This window comes from Serinus canaria, chromosome 4 (assembly GCF_022539315.1).
Source record: "Serinus canaria isolate serCan28SL12 chromosome 4, serCan2020, whole genome shotgun sequence".
NCBI lineage: Eukaryota > Metazoa > Chordata > Aves > Passeriformes > Fringillidae > Serinus > Serinus canaria.
Genome location: NC_066317.1, coordinates 68,248,258 through 68,269,223, shown reverse-complemented (window position 1 = coordinate 68,269,223; position 20,966 = coordinate 68,248,258). Strand labels below are relative to the sequence as shown.

General features: G+C 38.9%; 1 protein-coding gene across 1 annotated transcript in view; it reads right to left on the bottom strand.

Moving 5' to 3' along the window:
- PTPRA (protein tyrosine phosphatase receptor type A) overlaps window positions 1-20,484 on the bottom strand; it is a 520,615-nt gene extending 500,131 nt beyond the window's left edge. The window contains exon 1 of the mRNA XM_050974181.1: window positions 20,471-20,484. The gene's annotated coding sequence lies outside the window, so the exon portion shown is untranslated. The remainder of the gene's footprint in view (window positions 1-20,470) is intronic.
- Window positions 20,485-20,966: the final 482 nt, after the last annotated feature.

Genomic DNA, 20,966 nt, shown 5'->3' with positions numbered 1-20,966 from the left:
AGCAACTTACAGCTGAGATTCACACCCAAAAAATTCCACTTTGTATGTGCAATATTTAAAACTGCAAATCAGGTTAAAGGCAAAGAAAAAAATCCATCTCACTGGAGCTAGGAAAAATGCCCTGAGTGAAGGCTGTACAAGCAAACTCTGAGGCTGGGGCAACTTCCATTGCTAGTCTTCATAAAATTGGAGGAAGAAGGTACATCTTGATTATATTTAAGGTCCTTTATTGTGACTCACAGGCATACCAAATATATTTTCAAAGGAGATAGAGTAAGACGGAACTCAGTCCTGTGGATGTAGCCTGGAATTTCTTTCCCCTCTTGACCCTACCTCTGATCCAAGAGCTCCCTGGAGTTCTTATGGCCAAAGGAAGGACAGCAGTGACCCAGCAACACCAGCTTTTGTCAGGCTGCTGCTCTCCACTGACCAGAGGGGAACCTGCAGCCACCAGAGGGTGCAAGGAAAAGAATCACTCAGATCTTCATGAGTTGAAACAACAAAAAAAATAATCTCAAAATACGTGTGAATGAAGATTTGAGACAAAGGGGATGATGTTGTTGCCAGCCTTTCTTACTAAAAACAAGAAATGTTTGAAAATCTCAATTTTAGTGGCAGAATATTAAGGGATAAAAATGTGGAATCCTTTTAATTTATGTTCTGACCACAGGACCCTCACTTTATCTTTACTTGTTTGCCAGTAATTTAATTGTGGACTCATAATTGTGAGTTCTGAAATTCTGGAACAACCCAATATTAGAACTGAAGTTACAGGAGTCAAAACTTCTGCTGGATCATCCTGAGCTTCCTGACAGTGGTTCACCCTCTCTTCGAGGCACTGCAAGACAGCTGCAAAAATGCATCAATATTGAAGCACTGAGAGATCTCCTGCTGTTTTATGGTGAAAATCCAGATGGTGACATTCATAAAAATGTTGTGGTAGAGCACTGCTGCATCTTAGGAAGAAATTCTTCCCTGTGAGGGTGGGGAGGCCCTGGCACAGGGTGCCCAGAGAAGCTGTGGCTGCCCCTGGATCCCTGGAAGTGCCCAAGGCCAGGTTGGATGGGGCTTGGAGCAGCCTGGGACAGTGGAAGGTGTCCCTGCCCATGGCAGGGGTTGAAATAAAAGGTGTTTAAGGTCTCTCCCAACCCAAAACATTCTGTGTTTCTATGACCTTCACAAACAAAGAAAAAGTGGTGGAAACCAGGTCTCTTGTGAAGATACAGAAGGTGGTCTGTGGTAAGAAAAATACTGAGACTTTTAAGAGTGTCCTTGACAGTTTTCGTGCATTGGTGTGCACTGGAAACCCTCCCTGTGCATTATTCATCCATAACTTTGCAACTGTGGGGGGAAAAAAAATTCGAGAAGGTCTTTGAGACAATGCAGACAAGTTTGACATCCCTTGGTGCTACAGCTGACAGCTGTCGTGTCAGCAGCAGCTCAGTGAACACCCTCCCACTAAAACCATGGAGGATTTCCCAAAAGCCTGAGCAGTAACCTCACATTTCCCCCCTTGAAGAAACTGTGGCCATGATGTGCAATGTGATAAATTTCAGCAAGAGCTGTGAGGCTGAGGAGGATTGAAATAAACATCAGGAGGACGCGCGCTCGGCACGCCGCCCGCGGCGTTTCCGTCAGGGCAAAGAGGGTCAGAGCATTGCTCTGCACACAAAATACATCGTGTTCTCCAGGAACACAGCAAGAAGGCAGGCAAGGACTCCTCAGGTAATCTTTGCTCAAAGCTGCACAGCAGAGAGCTGCCAGGTACGGGAGGTATTTTAAAAGTTCTGTGGGTAGAAACCCAGGCGGAACGTGAAGCGCTGGAGGATCCAAAAATCCTCTTTGCAGTGCTCCTGTCACAGCTGCCTGCACGTGGCAGCAAGGGCAGGCAGATGTTTGGGACAGCCCACAGCTGGATGGGCAGTGCTGTGGGATTGGTGCTCAAGTTGGAAGTCATCAGATGCAGAATGAGAGAGAAGCATCAAAACAAGCACAGAAAGAGAAATACACACACAAGGTTTGCAGGGAGGTCAAGAATTTCAGGGCAAGTGTTTTATCCATAAAAAAAAGACTGCTAGCAAAAATCCAGCCTGTTTCTTCCATGGATGAGCAGCAGAGGAAGAGAAATTGGACGTGATCTGTTAACAAGTCTCAGGTCCAGGGAAATTGTCTAGCAAATGGATTGCTGTGGAATCCCAAATGGTGACATCCTCTTTCTCCAAATCATCTGTTTGCCCACTCTCTGTCCCCTTTCTTCTAAGAACATGGGGTCAACTGAGCCTTGGAACCTTCTTCTGGGAGATGTGCTGACAGGGAAGCAAAGAAAGGCTCTGCCCACCATGGAGAGGCAGCAATTAGGAAGATCCCAAAGCAAAGGTGGCCAATTTTACCTGCATCAGTCCCATCAATAATGGGATTACAGATTAATCCCACAAGCCTGGAGGAGTAAAAGTACTTCAAAAATAAAAAGTGCTTCCTGCAGTTCAACAAGCCAGTAATCCTTGGGGAATACTCCATTCAGCTGAATTAGTGACCAGTTAAAGCCTTGGTGAGAAATAACCTTACCCCAACCTCTGCATTCAGTTCCTAAGATTATTTTAAGCCAAATATGAAGAAAAGGAATACTGTTGGAGTCCTGGATGCTGAGATTTTTAAACTTTCTGTGCTGAAGGGCACAGACCCACAAAAAAATACTATATTTGACCTGAGGCCATGGAGAAGGCTTCCAAAATTGATTGATAGCCCTGGGATTAAGGGTGTGGAGTTTGGTTAGAAGTGTGTAATATCATTGGGTGGAAAACTTAGAGTTTATGGTTTAAGAATACAGTAATATATATAGAGCAAGATGGAGGGTTTAGGGCAGAGACTGGTCCTTCTTCTTTACCTTCTCCTCCTTGGGTTTGAATGGTATTTTGTAATTGGACAGAAAAATCCACATTGTAGAACACGAGTGATTAGTTATTGGGTTAATAGTGAAAATAATTTAAAAGTGAAAACAATTTCTTAATTGGAGAGTTTAGCCTTAAAAGACCTTGTAACAAAAGAGAGCGAGCCATTTTGCACCTCGTTAGTAGAATGCTGTAGAACTCACCACTTGCAATATAAATAAGAAATCATAAATCTCAGCCTGGACACAAAATACCATCTCAAGTGCCTTCAATCCCCGCCTTGACAGAGGCAGGAAAAGAAGCTGAGAACCAGCAGAACATGAGCAAATAACACAGGCTGGAATATAAATGCTTATTGAAGCAGAAGAGGGGCAGCTCCTCCCAGCTCTTGGTAGAACACACACTCGTGGAGGGCTTGGGAACAGGGGCTGAATCCCACACAAAACTGAATTTTCCAGTCCCCTGTTGCTGACCCACTTGCCTTTAACTTTGGGCACTCACAGCAGTGCCCAGGAGCTTAGGGTTGAATTACCCTCTGCACACCCAAGCACCAAATCAGCAAATTGGTATTTTTCCCTCAAATCTCCACATAAATTTGATAAGAGGATATTTTCAGATGCTGTGTTTTGCTTTGTGCAGGCACAGGCTCCTCCACCACTCATCAATATTTGGTCTCATTTAAGGGTCAGGACACTGCCAAGTTCACCACTTGGAGCCAGTAAGCAAGAAACTTATTTTTCCTTTTCCCTAACTCTCATTTATATTGAGGTAAAACCACCTTTCATCTCATACAGGTTACCAACCAAGTTATTTACAATTTTCCTGATATGTTTATCATTTTCAGTCAGGGTGCCATGTGAATTTTTAAGCTAAATTTTAAAATGAGGACTACTTTAATTATAAACCACCAGTGTGTTTAGTGCTGTTCAATTGAGCCTTGAAGGAAAAAAAAAATTAAAATTGACATTTCTCCAAATTTCTGCCTAATTTGTTCCCCAGTCTGATGCTTAAGGGGATTTTCTCACAATTTTGGCCATGCAATGCATATGCAAATTCATATCAGAGTCTTAAACCACTGGGAGGTGTCTTGAAGAGAAGTTCAGTGCCATTTGTATTTCCAAAGAGCAAACCAGCCTGCCTGAACAGCTTTCCTTACCCCTGGAGAAGGAAATGCTCCAAAGCATTTTTAAAATTCAGATTAGCAAAACATTTATGCCTAATCTCCCTTTGATGCCACCTGAGAGAAGCTCAAGGAAGGAGCACAGGGACCAAAGGGGTTGAGGGAGGGACCTGCAGCAGGGCAGGTGGATGAAAACCCAACTTTTTGATTTGAAACTACCTGAAGTTCACTGTCACCGACATGATATATGAAAAATCCTTTTTTTTTTATGATTTTTCTCTCTTGAGAAGCTGAGAGGCTTCAAGAACAAAATGCAAATAATTCTTATTTGCTGCTGTAGAATGCAACAGGTAGATTTGTGATTTGTTTCATCTAGTTGTTTCTAATTAATAGCTAGTCACAGTCTAACTCTCTAGACTGTCTCGGTCAGAGACAAGCTTTTGTTATTCATTCATTTTTTATTCTTAGTTAAGCTTTTTGATGAATTTTTTTTCTTCTATTCTTTTAGTATAGTTTTTAATATAATACATATTATAAAATAATAAACTAAGCTTTCTGAACATAGAGTCAGCTTTTTCATCTCTTCCCTCATCCTGGGACCCCTGTGAGCAATGCATCAGTTCACTATTTTCAATTATGCCCATAAGGGAAAGTTATTTTTTGCACCTTTTCTTTCACCTTACCAAGAAGAGATGAGAAAAGGTGCAGCAGGTTTTGCCCTCACAGCTTAGAGACATCATTTCTAAATTGGGATTGCAGTGATTTCTCTACTACAGCAGCTACACAAGAACAGTATGAACGACAGAAAAAGGGAAAATTATTATGGAATTATTATTAAAATTAGTCAGGAAAAAGCTAAGGATTCAAAAGTCAGGACACCTATTTTCTTCCTGCTTTATCTCCCAAGATCTTTATGTAAATCCTGGCAGTCCCAAAAGAATTTCACATCACCTGGAAATATCCAAGCTTTGTCCCCTTTCGTGCTGTGCAAGTAACCAGAGGTGTTGGTATTGTCATTAATATCTTTGTAATTAAAATTAAAAGTCTGGGAGCAAATACCTAGTTCTGAAAAAACCTGAAAAGCCAACATTAACATTAAAAATAATTGATTTTTTTTTCAGGAACAATATGTCCTATAAAAGCCTTAAACAAAGCTACTGCTTTTATACCTGCAGGAATTCTCTCTCCACAAAGATAATGACCCGACTTAATTGCCAATTAGTGGAGCTCCTCCCAGTGAGACCTTCTTTTATAAATGAGTCCTTCTGAGTCAAAAATCCTTCTGAAATGTATTTAAGCTTTTTGCATGTATTTAGGAGAGGCTGTATTGAAGTGAAAATAATGGGGAAAAAGAGAAGTTGGGGGTTTGTTTGTTCTTTTTTTTTTTCATATTTTAATGAATTTTAATATCTGCTGGTGCCAAGCAATTTTCATTCAAGAGAATTTTTTTGTTTTTTAATAAAGGAACAGGTACTTTTAGAGTTTTAATAATATAGCTGGGCTCCCTTGGTACTTCTAAATTTGGGCACAAGGGAGAAGGTAAATAACAACAACTTTTGGTAAATAAAATAAAAAGAGAAATTAAAATTTTCTTGGTTGATAAATTTTTTCTGAGGTCATCCAGGTGAGGCCCAATAATTAGTGCATGTAAAAATTAACTCATAATTTTCACTTCTTTCCAAGACATTTATTGGACAATTCTTGCTTGAGCACAGCAAGGAGAAAAAAAAAGCAGCAAAATTGTTGAAATATTTTAAGTTCTATGATGACATGAGGGTTTCCAACTCACTGAGACACAATTTTCTTTAAAAGAGAGATTTCCTTTACTTTTCTATTGCATACAATTAACCACACTTCATTTACATGGTACAATTTTTCCAGCCTGTTATAAACAATGTTTTAAGTATTATTAAATATCAAAATAATAAGATATTTTTCAATTCATGGTTTGAAAATTCCTTTTCAAATATTAGTAGAGAAAATTTTTAGATTATTTATAGTTTTAGTTATGTGGTCACTTCAGGAATATAATTTGTAAGCATTGTTTATTCTGCATTAGTGTGCTCTTGTTTTAGACCAGGTGTTCAGGTGTTGTGAGAAATCAGATTACAACTTGCTGGCTACAAATCCCTGAAATAATTCCAACCAGAATGATTTAATCTGAGACAACTGAGGAAAAACCAGACACTTCTGTTTTGGTATTTTAGTTCCAGAGCCCCCTTCCACTGCAAAAGTTTCACAGCCCAGGTGCAGAAGAACAGGAGGAGGGAAGAAAATCTGGATTTTGCCATTACATTTGCTGTTATGAATGTACACGTTTAAAACATTAAAAGGCTTCTGGTGCTGCTGTTGATCTGATTTTAGCTTAAATTACCTAAACTGAGCAATGGAAAAATGGCACAAAAGCACTGGGACCCTTGGGCAGCTAGTGAGAGAAACAGGAGCTTGGAAAGGACTTCCATCCCATGAAAGGGGATTTTTCTGGAATAAAAAGGAGCCCTATGCGCCTGCATTTTTAAATTCATTTTCAGTTTGAAAACCTGAACAAATTTTTTCCTGGTGATTTATTCTATGAGTATGATCAGAGGAAGACTATAAATAGAGGAAATTATGATAATTTTCTTCCCCAGTGAGAATCCTGGAGTAATAAAATGTGTTGCAAAAGAAGATCCTGCATCCAGGGAAGTGTGTCAGAGCTGAACTTGGCCAGGACAGTTTCACTCAGTGGTAATAGCACAAGAAAAAAGCAAAAACCAAATGACATTTGAATTTGTCCATTATGCCCATCTGCTCACAGGGAAACATGATGGATTTTGTGCAAGGATACCCCTGAAATCTGCTGTAATGGGGATAACTGTGAGCTGCATTTCAAGTGTTACACAGAAATGCAAATTTAGGCTTATTTCTTTGAAAAAACAATCCTTTTCTGAGGTAAAACAGAGCAATTATTGCTTAAATTACCTTTATAGCTTACCAATATTTATTATTTGTTTTCATAAAATATATAAAATTAATGTCCTATTTTATTTTTATATTTTAGTGTTTGTATTTATTTGTATTTATATTTATTTTTATTTGTATTTTTGTATTTTGTATTTGCATTTTTATTTGTATTTATTACATTTATTTGTATTTATTTTATTTTCCTTGTATTTTTGTATTTGTATTTGTATTTTATTGCATTCATTATATTATTTGTATTTATTTTAATTGTATTTTTGTATTTTGTATTTGCATTTTTATTTGAATTTATTACATTATTTGTATTATTTTATTTCCTTTGTATTTTGTATTTTGTATTTGTTTTTATTTGCATTCATTATATTTATTTGTATTTATTTATTTTATTTGTATTTTTGTATTTGTATTTGCATTTTTATTTGTATTTATTACATTTATTTGTATTTATTTTTATTTTCCTTTGTATTTTTGTATTTTGTATTTGTATTTTTATTTGCATTCATTATATTTATTTGTATTTATATTTTTTTGTATTTTTGTATTTTGTATTTGTATTTTTATTTGTATTTATTACATTTATTTGTATTTATTTTTATTTTCATTTGTATTTTTGTATTTTGTATTTGTATTTTTATTTGCATTCATTATATTTATTTGTATTTATATTTATTTTTATTTGTATTTTTGTATTTTGTATTTGCATTTTTATTTGTATTTATTACATTTATTTGTATTTATTTTTATTTTCCTTTGTATTTTTGTATTTTGTATTTGTATTTTTATTTGCATTCATTATATTTATTTGTATTTATATTTTTATTTGTATTTTTGTATTTTGTATTTGTATTTTTATTTGTATTTATTACATTTATTTGTATTTATTTTTATTTTCATTTGTATTTTTGTATTTTGCATTTGTATTTTTATTTGCATTCATTATATTTATTTGTATTTATATTTATTTTTATTTGTATTTTTGTATTTTGTATTTGTATTTTTATTTGTATTTATTATATTTATTTGTATTTACAATTTAGTGTCCATATTTTATTTTATAGATACCATTTATTTAATTTTAATTAATTTTAATATATAACATAACATATATTTATTTTCATATATATATCCTTAATACCACATTTCAGCAGTCATAGGCAATTCATGACTGCTTTACCTATTTCAGGCAGCAGCAATTCCATTAATGAAATTTATAAACTGGAGAACTTTAGGGGCGTTTCTTTTTGAGATTTTAGATACAGCAAGATGAAGAATAAGCAGCTCTTTCCTTTAACTTCTCAAAATTTAATATATTTCCATCACAACTCCTTGTATTCATCCACTCCTTCTGTAAACAATCCCACAATCTTTCAATCTCTCTTTATGAAATTTTTATTCCAGCACCCTGCTCATTCTCATAACCAATTTCTGCACCCCGTGTGATTCTGTAATATACTTCAGGAAGCTCTTTTGTATTTTTTATGAGAGGCAGAATAACAGCTCCTTTTGCTGCTCTAATCTGCCTTCCAGCCTCCAACTGTTTTCAGTCTCCTCTACCTGCTCCTGATGTTTTATTCCCGTTTTGTCCCTCACATCCTCTCCTGTATTTCCCAGCAGGAGATAGGATTTGCCTCAGCTCTCGCTGATATCCCAGACTTTGACATCTCCATCTAAGCTGCTGGCAGAGCCTGAGCAGGGTGTGGAGATTTCTCTTTTGGAATTGTGTGAGGCTGATTTTAGAATGAAAAATATCATGTGTGTGTGTGTTATCAGGGAAGGGGGATGAGGAATAGGAGCTGCTGGTGTGTAACTACTGGCAGGAAGCAGAAAAACATTTGATAGATCCAATAAAGCCCCATTGAATACTAACATTTTGTAGATTTCTTATATTTCATTTCAATTATTGCCCCCCAGAGCTGAAGTTAAAAGCACCCAAAAGGAACCATCCCTCTCCTTCTCCAAGGTCACCTCTATTTGCACCACAAATTCTTTATGTTTCTTTATGTTTGTTAATAAAATCTTCTGTTGATAAACACACAACTTTCCCCTTTTAACTTCTTTAATATGTTCATTCCATGTTTTTTTACCTTTTGTCCCAGCAAATCTTCCATTCTCCATTTTTGATTTACATTACTCAATAGCTACAAAAAGATTCTGTCTTCACAGCAATCTTTCCAAAAATTAAAGATAAATATTGTGTTGCTTCTTGTGTCATCTCTCCATTAACATGTTGCAGAGAGAGAAGAGCCTTGATTTTCCTTATAAAATATAATTCAGTGGCTTATTTGTCTCCTAGGTATTTAGAAACAATTTTGTGGGGTTTTTTCCAGATGTGTCACTGGGAATGGAAGTCAAAAAAGCTCAATCTGTGTGATTGTATTTTCTCCTTTTTTCTGTTTTTGAGTACCTGGAAGGAGCCTACAAAAAAGATGGGAAGAGTCTTTTTACAAGACCATGCCGTGGTCTTAGCTACAGTTCTTTCTGTAAACCAATTATTTAGTTTTCTTTACTTTTAGGGCCGAATTTATTCACACTTGTGTACACAGGTGTCACTGAGATGTTTTATGAAAAATCCTTTCCTTGAGATTTTTCCTCCTGAGAAGCTGAGAGGCCTCAGGAACAAACTGCAAACAATGATTCTCTGCTGCTGTGGGATGCACCAGGTGGGTCTGGGATTGGTCTCTGTGGTTGTTTCTCATTAATGGCCAATCCCAGCCCAGCTGTCCAGACTGTCTCAGTCAGACACAAACCTTTGTTATTCATTCCTTTTCTATTCTTAGCCAGCCTTCTGATGAAATCCTTTCTTCTGTTCTTTTAGTATAGTTTTATTTTAATATATATCACAAAATAATAAATCAGCCTTCTGAACATGGAGTCAACTTTCTCATCTCTTCCCTCATCCTGGGACCCCTGTGAACACTGTCACACACAAGTGCCAGGTCTCTCTGACACATTTGGGACAATAGCAGAGAGAAGTCTCTACAGGAATTTCAAATTAGAAATTAAGATAAGATTGAAGATATTAATGTCCCAGAGGGAGTTAGCTGGAAATCTGGTCTGGTAGTATGGAAAGCAACTGTAAAAAACCCCAGGATCCAAATTCTTTCAGGTCCATGGGTTTTGAATCTCCCTGCCTGAAAAAAATACCCCAACTTTTTCTTCCATCTTGGAGAAGATTGGTCCTGAATTGTCAGAAGGGTTAAATCCACTTCTGCTCAGTGGAATCAAATGAAAAGAAAAATAAGTCTGTTCATGTACTCAAGGCAAGGAGGAAGAAAAGCACCACAATTACAGCATCAGAAAATAGTTTTGAAGAGAAAGGCGCTCTCCTTCACTAATGTATTAAATTATTTACGTATGTGTCTATACATATCCTTCATAAAATGGACTCGCTGATTATTCTGAAACACATTTTTTTCTGATATTATTCTGCATCCCTTCAAGTACTTTTATTTGTTACAATGAGGTTCTGCAGCACTTAAACACAATGGGAGCTCAGTGGAAGACTCCAGGTGCTATTGTAAATAAATGTAAAGGCAGCCAGCAATGGCTGAGCCCAAAGAATGAGCTCCCCATGGAAACAGGGCTAATTTAACCCAAGGTCAGAAGGAATGGTTGCATCCTGTAAAGATTAACTTTTCTTCTCAAAAAGTCTTTTAAGGTTGGAAAAATGGTCGTTATTTCATTGGTCCTGTGTCAGCTCAGGTTCTTCGAGCTGTGTTCTCCTGTGATTTCCATTCACAGCAGTTTCACAAAGATCCAAAAATCTGTCAGTCACAACTTCCCAGCAGCTCACCCTGGGATTTCAGCATGGGGCAGCTGCAGGAAACAGAGAAATTTAGAATGCTGTTGGTGTTGTGAATCAAGATATTTTTAGGTAATAGAGGGGAAAAAAGCGAAGGGGAAAGTTTTATGATCCAGCTAATGATGTGAGTTTTTCAGTTTCTTAATTGGTGCTGGAAAACAAAATGGATCAGTTTGGCTGGTGTCAGCACGAGTCTGAATTCAGTGGGAGACAATCATTTTTTGTCAGTTTGGTCCATCTGATGCTTTGTATTTTAGTGAAAAAGCCTGACCCAGAATGACTCTTCCAACAAGAAAATGTTAACAGCAGCAAGTAGCAGATAAATTAATTATCTCTGTGATAATCTCACTGACTTTGGCTAACTGCTTGCTCAGAAGAGATGAAACTACCCAGGGCAGTAATACAGGCCCTTTACTGAATGATCTGGCAACAAAAAACAGATGCAGGGAATCATTTCATTGAGACACTTTTTAGAATTTATTTTGTGACTCAAGGAAGAACTAATTGCTGATGAATTTGTATCCAGAGCTGTCTTCTGCATTGTCAGGGCATTGACAGCACAGGAGTTTGTTCTGACAGCTGTTCTGCCTGTGCTTTGCATCTCAACCAGGCAGTTTTCAGAGAGTTACAACAGCATTTGCCACATCCCCTCCTTTGCAAACATTAATTAATTAAGCAAAACTCTTTCAAAACGGCAGAAATTGTGAAGTCTACAGAGCAAACATTGGGGGTGGTGAAGAGATGAACAGCAACAGCAAACAGACAAATTCTCCACAGCTGCCTGGGGTTGTGCTCTTGGTCTGCCCAAATCTCAGGTCAGCTGCCCTGGGTGTCCTGATGGCCTCAGTTTGAGGTGTTTTCTGAGGAAGGGTGGAGTTACCTGGCTGTGTGTGATATGGATTATCCAGACTGAACTTTTCAACAATACCGCTGCTAGCTTGGCCGTGTTAGACAGATAATTGCCTGATAAATGAAGGGTCTGTGTGACAAACTGCAGATTTTGTCAAATCAAAGCTGTTGGGACCCACCTTTTTTGCCTGTGTAGTTGAGTTAATGATTTTTAACTCAATATTTTAATATATTTTAGAGTAAATTGTCAAAGTAATGCCTACATTATACCTATTCTTGTAAGGAAGCTCAAATGGCACCTCCAAATCTCAGTAGGCAAACACTTTAAACATGATAAAGCAGGTTTTTGACATGGAACTTTTAAATTATTTTTTTTTTTTCTCTATTTGTGGCTGCTTCTGTTTGGAGATTGAGTTGTAATGGATCTCCAATTTCATCTTTAGGAGTTGTAAGTTCTTTTCGCTGTTTTAATGAATTAAATATGGTCACTGAACAAGCACTGTCAGAGGGGAATTTTTGGTGTCAAAAGAGACAAGAGAAGCTGTGGCTGCCCCAGGATCCCTGGCAGTGTCCAAGGCCAGGTGGGACAGGGCTTGGAGAAACCTGGGAAAGTGGAAGGTGTCCCTGCCCATGGCAGAGGGGTAGAATGATGTCTCTTCAAGGTCCCTTCAAACCCAAGTCCTTTTAGGGTTCTGTGATTTTATTTTGAATCTGTGGGATTTCTTTGTGGAAGAGCTGAAATTGTGGGCTGCAGTTTGGGAATAGGCTTGAAAAGGGGAATTTTGAGGAAATTTCGGTTTATGAAACATTTTTTTCTTCATGATTAAATGCCTAAAAGGTACCAGGGGAGGAAAAGAAGACTTTGAGATTCCTCTGTACCAGCTGATATCTGAATACAGCCCATAACTCCTTGCGAGGGTCAGTCATGTTAAGAGCATTGATTTAGAAGGAATATCATTCTTGTGTCTGATCCAGTCAAATTTATAAATCATATTTTAGCTCTTTGAAAACTCCATCACCTTTCCTCAGTGGTGGCTTCCCACCCATTTTTCCACGGTGGATTGTACAGTTGGCATTTTTAAGATCATTTTGTGTTCCCCCTTTCCCAGGTAGACACTGTCCTGCTGCTGTTGGGTGGGAAAAATTACTCAAATATATTTTATTGTTTTTTATCTGAATGCTCCAAACAGTGGCATGGCTAATTCATCTTCACACTTCCCAACATGACCACAGTCCTAAACTTCTCTCTGGGCTCGCAATCACACCTCAACATTCACATTTCATAATTCTCTGAGTTTGGTAAGACAGAGCCCACCTCCAACAAACAAATCTCTTCCTTTCTCCACATCCAAGTTCTTGGAAATAAGAAAGAAATTCAGTCCTAGGAACAAATTCTCCCTCTTTGTCTTTCCAGTGTCAGAGAGGTGTAGTTCTGATGAATGCTCATTATAATCTCCTTGCTTTTAGAAGCTCATCATCTCCCATGAATTCCAGGTAGTGCTCAGAGCAATCAACAGCTGAGCAGGGGAGGGCTGAGTTGTTCTCACATGTTGAAAAAGATTTTTTAAAATAAGAGTTTTCAGTGTTGATCCCACTATTTTTTTATTTCATTGTTCTTGATACATTTCCTGCCAGACTTGTGGCTGAGTTTAATAATCTTCCTCTGGCCACTTAGAGCAGAGCTGCTGTCCAAAGGGTTTGATCTTGGCATGGATCTCTTTGGGTTTGGGAGAACACTGATCATACCAGTTCTCTTAATTTAATGCATCCAAGTTGCTTTGTCTGCTTTGTGATCTTCCCAAAAGACAGCTCATCATTTCTTACTGCTGACCCTTCCAATTTTTATCAGGGAACCTTTTCACATCCCCTTTTGTAACTTTACTCTCTTGGAATTCACCTGTTCCTTCCTAAAACATTACTTACTAATGACCTTTTGATCCACTTCTTTCTTTTCTCCTCCCCTGCTCCAGTAATATTTTAAAGTTAAATATGCCATGTGGCAGCAAAGAAATGAGTCATCTCTTAGAACAGGGGATTATTTTTTTCTAGTCTGGAGCGGGAATTTCCTTGAATTAAAAGGAAAGGTCAGAATTCAGTGAACAACAGGCAATGACAATGGAGTGAATAATCAATCTGGGCGTGCAGCAGAAGTGTGTGTGACTGGGATTTAAACAGGGGGAAGAAGTTTGAAGAAGGAATATTTTTTTTTACAATAATGCAGTAGAAATGAGGCACTAAGAACTAACACCCTGAGTGTGCTCTTAGCTTTATGTATTGTTCTTTTGTTCACACACACTTTCTCTCCTGGCTTTCAAAAGCTTTTTAGCATCACTAACTTTAATCTAATTTTTGTTTTTCTTGTCTCTCCATGGCAGAGACTTTGCTCTACAGGTATTTTCCTGCTGAGGATCTTTGACTTCTGCAAATAATGGCAGGAATAAATACTCAGAGTAAATGATATGTACAACATTTGTGTGTGTGATTTTGAGGAGGAGCCTGGCTGGAGATTACTGAAAACATTAAATGGATCCAATAATATCTGTATCAAAACCACATCATCCTTTTCTGTCCTCTGTTCCAGAAAAAAACCCAGCTCTGACTCAAACCAAGCACACTGGATCAGGTAAGAACAGGAGGAAAAGGCAATCCTTTGGATGAAATCCTTGTGTTGCTGCTGCAGCAAGAAAACAAATGATGGAGGCTCCTGAAGTTTTTCATTTTCACCCTAAAAGGAGACAAAACATGCTGGGAATGGGCTCGTGATCCAGAGATTTCAGTGTCAGGCTTCTCTCTGTGCAGACTTGTTTGCACACACTGGGAATTAGCAAGAAGAGATTATTGAGGGCCATCAAGGACCCAGCCAAAGTCCTGATTTGCTTTGGCACAAGTGCAGAGTGACAGAAAGACACAGATCAGCCTGTTCTGCCCAGCCTAGAAAAACTCTGGCTGGGATGGATCAGCTGGAGGAGTGGGTGCCAACAGTGGGGAATCTGTGGTGATGCAGGAGATGAAAATTTCCTTCCTAGGCTTTGTGACCATCCACAAAAAATGTGGCTAGGACAGGTACAAAAGTCCAAAGCATGCTGTTGAAAAGATCACAAAGAGAATCATGAAAATAAATAAGAAAATATACACTTGGGCTTCTGGAAAAGCAGCAGAGTAAGGATCCATTCTTTGCTTGGGTTTAAATGCCTCCATGCCCATGGGACACACATCAAATGATGCTGCAGACTTCTGGCTTTGCCTCCCTTTAGAGACCAAAATTACTGAAACTGCAAGGATTTTTTAGGTTTCACAGCTGATGTTGCTGTGAGACTGGGAGCACTGGCACAGCTGCCCAGGGCAGGGGTGGAATCCCCATCGACATGGATCAGTGAGTTAATGGGTGGGATTTATGATCTTAAAGGGCTTTTCTACTGATTCTGTGACTTCAGACAGAGATTTTGCTGCACTGGACATCAGGAGTGAAGTAGGTAAAATAAAATCCTACAGGAACATTCCTTGTGCTTTCACTTCTGTATTCAGGTGGCGAGCTCTGAGTGTTAGAAATAAAAAAGGCTCCCCTGTGCACTATCAACCACTTAAGAAAATGATGCCCCCTTGCCAAAAGCCCTTTGGGTCATTTTTGGCAAAGATGTTGCACTCATTTAGATTGTGACTGTGCCTTTTTTATTTGTTATACCTTTATGCCTTCACAGGAAGGCAAAGTCAGCCCTCCTGTGAATGGCATTTCCAGTAATATTCACATTTCTGTGAGTGATGTCTCTCCCAAGACCCCTTTGATGGACATAATTTGCAGGTTAGAGATATTTTAAAAAGTGTGGAAACAGAATACTCAACTTGTCCATTCTCCCAAGTACAAGTGAGAAACTTTGGCCTTTGACCATGTCAGGCTTCATGTGTTTTCAGTGAGATGAAGTTTAGATTCTCTTAAATTGACAGAAATTGTCTAGCAAAGCTTTCAAGGCTGGGGAAGGAGCATTTGTGTTTTGCAGTGGCTGTCTCAATGAGTGCCTCCAATCATTTTTTTTTAGTAATTTAGACTGAATCCCTTCCAAATCCAAGTTCTTCACCAGAAATACCCAAACTCCATGAAAATGGGCCAAACTTGCACCTTTCTGTTAATAAGAGAACTTCACCAAATGAGGAGAATTTCCTAAAATGATGTGCAAGCTTTGGCCAGAAAGACTCAACATCCTTTTTGAATTAGAAGGAATATATGTCAATATGTCAATAAAAATATGTCAGTTTGAGGGTATTGAAGTGAATCCAGATTTAGATTTTTAGCCAAAGAGCTACAGAAATTGTAGGGCAGGTTTATCTCCTGAGGGAGTTCTCCGTGGCACAGAAGAAATGGGCTCTCAATGGGGAAAGATTGCTGTGGCAACAGACTTTAAAAAGTTCTTGTGTAAGATAGGAATTGTACAAGAATTTGCAGCATTCTAGTGGATAAACAAGTGTAGGGAAGCCTGGTAAGCAATGAGGAAGAGAAGCAGAAAAAAACCATTTCAAATGGGCAGGGGTTTATTTATGTAACAGCATCCTCTGAGGCCTTGGCAGCATGGGTGCAGTTGGGCAAGGGGGAAAAAAATCTCCCTCTTTGCCAAAGTCTTCCCTGCATGTGGGATCATAAAATCTGTAAAAAGAAGGAAAAATAAAAGGAAAAAAGACCTTCCTTGTTCCTCATGTCATTGAAGAACTTGTGGCAGCTTTGGTTGACAGGCACTCAGTGCCTGTCAGTCCTGTGCCTGTCAGGATTTTGTAGGGTGTAACAGAACATTTTATCTCCTTAAGGATCCAGCCAGAGGGCTGCAGAGCCTCTAATGTATCTTGCTTCCAAAGCAATAAAATAAATGAGTGAAGGGTGTTTAAAATGCACCTCTAAAATAATGGAGTGAACCTCTTAAACCTGGCCCAAACACAAATTAATTTGGCATATGGATAATCTCTAGCAAACTCTTACTAGGGCAGAGAATTCCCCTTTCCATCTGCAGTGCTTTTAAAACACCTTCAGAGCCAACCCTGAAATGGCAACTTCCAACCTGAGGGTTTCACCAATAAATCAAAATAGCAAAACTCAAAGAGGAAGAATTTGAATACCTAATTTCAGGTGAAATGACAAGGTTAAATGCCTCGCTGGCATTTAGATACTGTGCTGAGTGCATTTGAAATGCAGATATGTTACTGGGAGTTGGAGAAGGCAACGATCCTAGGACAAAATTTATAGCCTGTCATGGTAGAAAGTATTTAAAGAAAAATGGAGCATCTCTGGAAGTCTCAAGAAAATATAGGAAAAAAATCAAGAGCTAACAAAACAGTAAAAAAATTGAAGATGTGTGATGGGAGAGATTTTAAAGTAAAAATTTGGATTTCATTTAAACACAAATGAAGAATTTCTGAAGACAGTTTGGGTGGCTTGTACAGCATAAAGGAGTTACAAACACAGACACCAACCCAGGAAGTGTGTTATTCTTTGAGAAGCCAAAAAAATTATGGCATTATGGTGTGCAGAGTGAAAAACACACCAGAGCAGCAAAAATATGCAATACTGACCAATTACACCAAAAAAGTGGGGGAAAGAATGTGTCAAAAGTTCTGGATAAGTGGAAAAAGGTCCCCCCAGGACCTGTCCTATTGACAAGGATGGAGATGGGCATTTAGGGCCACAAAGGTCACACTTACAGGACTTACATTCAATTTCTTGCCCACCTGGACCTTCAGGCCCTATTTTGGAGCACAACTCCTGGTGTAAAACAGGGATATTTTTCTTTTTAAGTACAATCAGTAAAAAGTGTATGTGCAACTCCAGAGCCCGCACTGGAAAAGTGGAATGAACATCCAGAGCTCCCAAAAACTTTGGAAGGAATCTGGCCATGCCATAAAATATTTCTGCAGGGCAGAAGAATAATGGCAAAATGCATTCTAATAATTGCATTTATGCAGTTTGATCTGCATAAATAAATTTGCTGTGGCTCCCCATTCCCTTCTCCAGAGCCTCTGGCAAAATGTAACAACAAAACTCTTCTCTGGCAAGAGGAACTCGTGTTTCTTCATAACAGACTTCTTTGTGCATCTTGAATTTCAAAATCAGAGAAAATGTTATTGGAAAAGGAACTCCAAGCAGCTCAAATCCCAAGGTCATTGTGACTGACAGGCTGCTGGAGAGCCACTGGCACTAAAGGATTTGACAGCCTTGCAAACACTTGCATCCGATGAGAGTTTTCTTTCTAAATTAGAAATTTGCTGGTAGAAATCCAACAGGGTCAGGAGATATTGCATTTCAAAGTTTAGATGCTTCTCACTTCTCATCAGGTTATCTTTGACACGGTGGTTTGGTGCAGAAGGTCCTCTTTGCTCCAGCTGAATCTCAATCAGGTGTTTCAGCTCTTCCTCCTCCTCAAACTTCCACCCTTCCTCCACCCGGGGCTGTGGCTCCCTTCTGACCCCATAAATTGGACAGCAGGATGGGAACAGCCTCCATGAGGCATTTTCAGACCCAGGAGCCCTCATTTGCAGCCAGCAGCTGACCATTCTTTCAAAGAAAAAAGAAATCAAAGGAGGAAAATGAGGATTTGTAAAGGCGCTGCTGGAATGGTGGTGGTTTCCTGATTTTGTGCTCAGTGCAGGGGCTGAGCTGGTGAGAGTAAATGTGAGGAGCTCTCTGCAGAGCATCCAGGGGCAGCACTGAACCACCAAATGCTGCAATTGCTCCCAGGGCTGGAAAAGGGAAGGGGTCAGGAACAGCCCCAGCAGAGCTCTACAGCAGCAGGCTCAGGAAGGAAACTCCATGTGGGAAACTATCAATATTTTAGGTAGTTTTGAATAATGAGGAGAAAACAGATTGTTGTGTGTTTTTTTTTTCTGTGTCATCCCAAACATGATTTAGCTCTGCTTTCTGTTCCTTTTCTGTTTTCTGGATCATTTTCTGTTTCTCTACTCGACATCTCACCTTCAACAGAGAGTTTGCCACTGGGAGTTTGCAGAGAAATGAAATAAAAGTGTGTTGGTTCTGCCTTGAGCACACTTGAAGTGATTCCTAGATTTTGACATGCCTTAGCTCCTGCTCCTTCAGTCGAGCAAGGAAATTTGCCTCTACAAAACACAAATATCTGAGCAAAGGTTTTGTTACAGAGGAATCTTCCCCAAAAAACCTCCATGGAAGGCTTGGCTTGCATCCCTGTCATTTTCTTTTCTTAAATTTAGGACTTCTTATGTAAACAGAAAACATTATGTAAAAACTGCACTAAACAGAGTAAGGTCAAGCATTTACAAGTATTTTAGGGGAACTGAAGCACTGATGAGTTGTGTGTTGATCATACACTTGAAGTGATCGTGTGTGGGATGTCCTAAGAAATTCTCTTGGAGAAAGAAAAAGCATGGGTGTCATGGACATGTTTTATGAAAAATCCTTTCCTTAGGATTTTTTCCCTCCTGAGAAGCTGAGAGGCCTCAGGAACAAACTGCAAACAATGATTCTCTGCTGCTGTGGGATGCACCAGGTGGGTCTGGGATTGGTCTCTGTGGTTGTTTCTCATTAATGGCCAATCCCAGCCCAGCTGTCCAGACTGTCTCAGTCAGACACAAACCTTTGTTATTCATTCCTTTTCTATTCTTAGCCAGCCTTCTCATGAAATCCTTTCTTCTATTCTTTTAGTATAGTTTTTAATATAATATATATCATAAAATAATAAATCAGCCTTCTGAAACATGGAGTCAACTTTCTCATCTCTTCCCTCACCCTGGGACACCTGTGAACACTGTCACACATGGGCTCATGGAAAAGGAGGATGAAAGGAGGATGTTTCAAGAACTGAAAGTGCTGAATGAATAGCTTGACTCACATTGAGTATTTCACTCCATTTCAGGCAGGTCAGTCTCAGGGAAAATAAAAAAACCTAGCATAATTTGTGGGGGTGTTAATGTGCCTGACATTTTAATAGCAGAAATAGCTATGCCCCCTCTTCATCTCAGACATCTGAACTCTTCCCACATCAAGAACTAAAGGGAAAATACCCAGGTTTTCAAAGGGCAGCAAGGTCTGTGCTGGTCACAGTGACCCTGGGTGACATTTTGCCTTCCACAGCATGGCAGAGAGCGTGCTTCTCTCAAAGGAAATGCTAAATGCAGAGCTGGGTGAGTGCTAAAAATCCAGGACTGGGTTTCTGGAAAAGCTGACTCTAGAATAACAGAGAGCTTGGCTGTTTTCAGCTCGATGGATTCGTGCTTGTGCTGTGCTCAGCGGTCTGATAACATCACACCAAAACGCACAGGCAGGACAGGGACATGCAGTATCTGTTATTCACTGTTCCCTTGTCACTATTTCCCAAACACACATAAAGTTTGGAGGAACATCAAGTGTTCTCCTAGGCTCTGAGACAGGAAGGAGAAGGGATGAATCTGCTTCCAAAGTGTTGGACAGTACCTCATCTATCAACCCCCCCCAAAACTCTCCTCTCGACCCCCTCTTTTCTAGGCTAAAAAAAAATCAGTTTTTCTAAACCTTTCTCTCCAAGTCATGCTCTTAAACCTCTTCTCATTTTCAGTGCAGTTCTCTGAAAACTCACTCAAGTGTGACCAGAATTGTAATTGCAGGGCCCAAACCTGAAGGCAAAATTCCAGGTGAGGACATTGCTGTACAAACAGAGAAAACCAGTGACCTTATCCTAATATAGTCCAGAATTCAACTTTTTCCATGAGCATCCATGCTGATTCTGCTTTTTCTGTGTTCAGCCCCACAGTGTGGGGAGGGGACCCCTCTAAAGGGCCTTTTTTTTTTTTTCAGAATTCCTCTTGATTCATTCTTAAACCCCTTGGTATTTTCTTCAGAATGATTCCGCAAGGATTTCAGAACTTCTGTCAGAGTTACCAAGCCAAAATTCCAACTCTATTTTCCAGAGTATTTTTTTTCCTAGCCCATTAGCCAGAAATGCTACCAGATCACTTTCTACCTCCATAGTCAAATCACCAATGGAAAATATTGAAGAAAACAGATTCCACAGGACTTCCATCCTCCCAAAAGCGTGTCCTTTTCTTCTGCTCCAAGGATTTAGGGAACAACTTTCTGATTTATGAGTAAAATATTGGCCATATTCCCTAATTTTCGTGGAGAATGTCATACCAGAGCATTATGAAACTTTTAAGACCTGTTTCCCCTTCTTCCTCTGCATTTATGTAGGCTAAATCATCAGTCAGAGAGGGAAATAATCTGCTTTAACAGAATTTCTTCTTGACAGCTCCCCACTGACCATATTTTTATCACCTATGACGTGCTTGTGAAATGTTTAATAATTTAATTCCACCATTTCCAGAAACGGAAGCTGAGGGAGTTTGAGAGAGGTATTTCTGA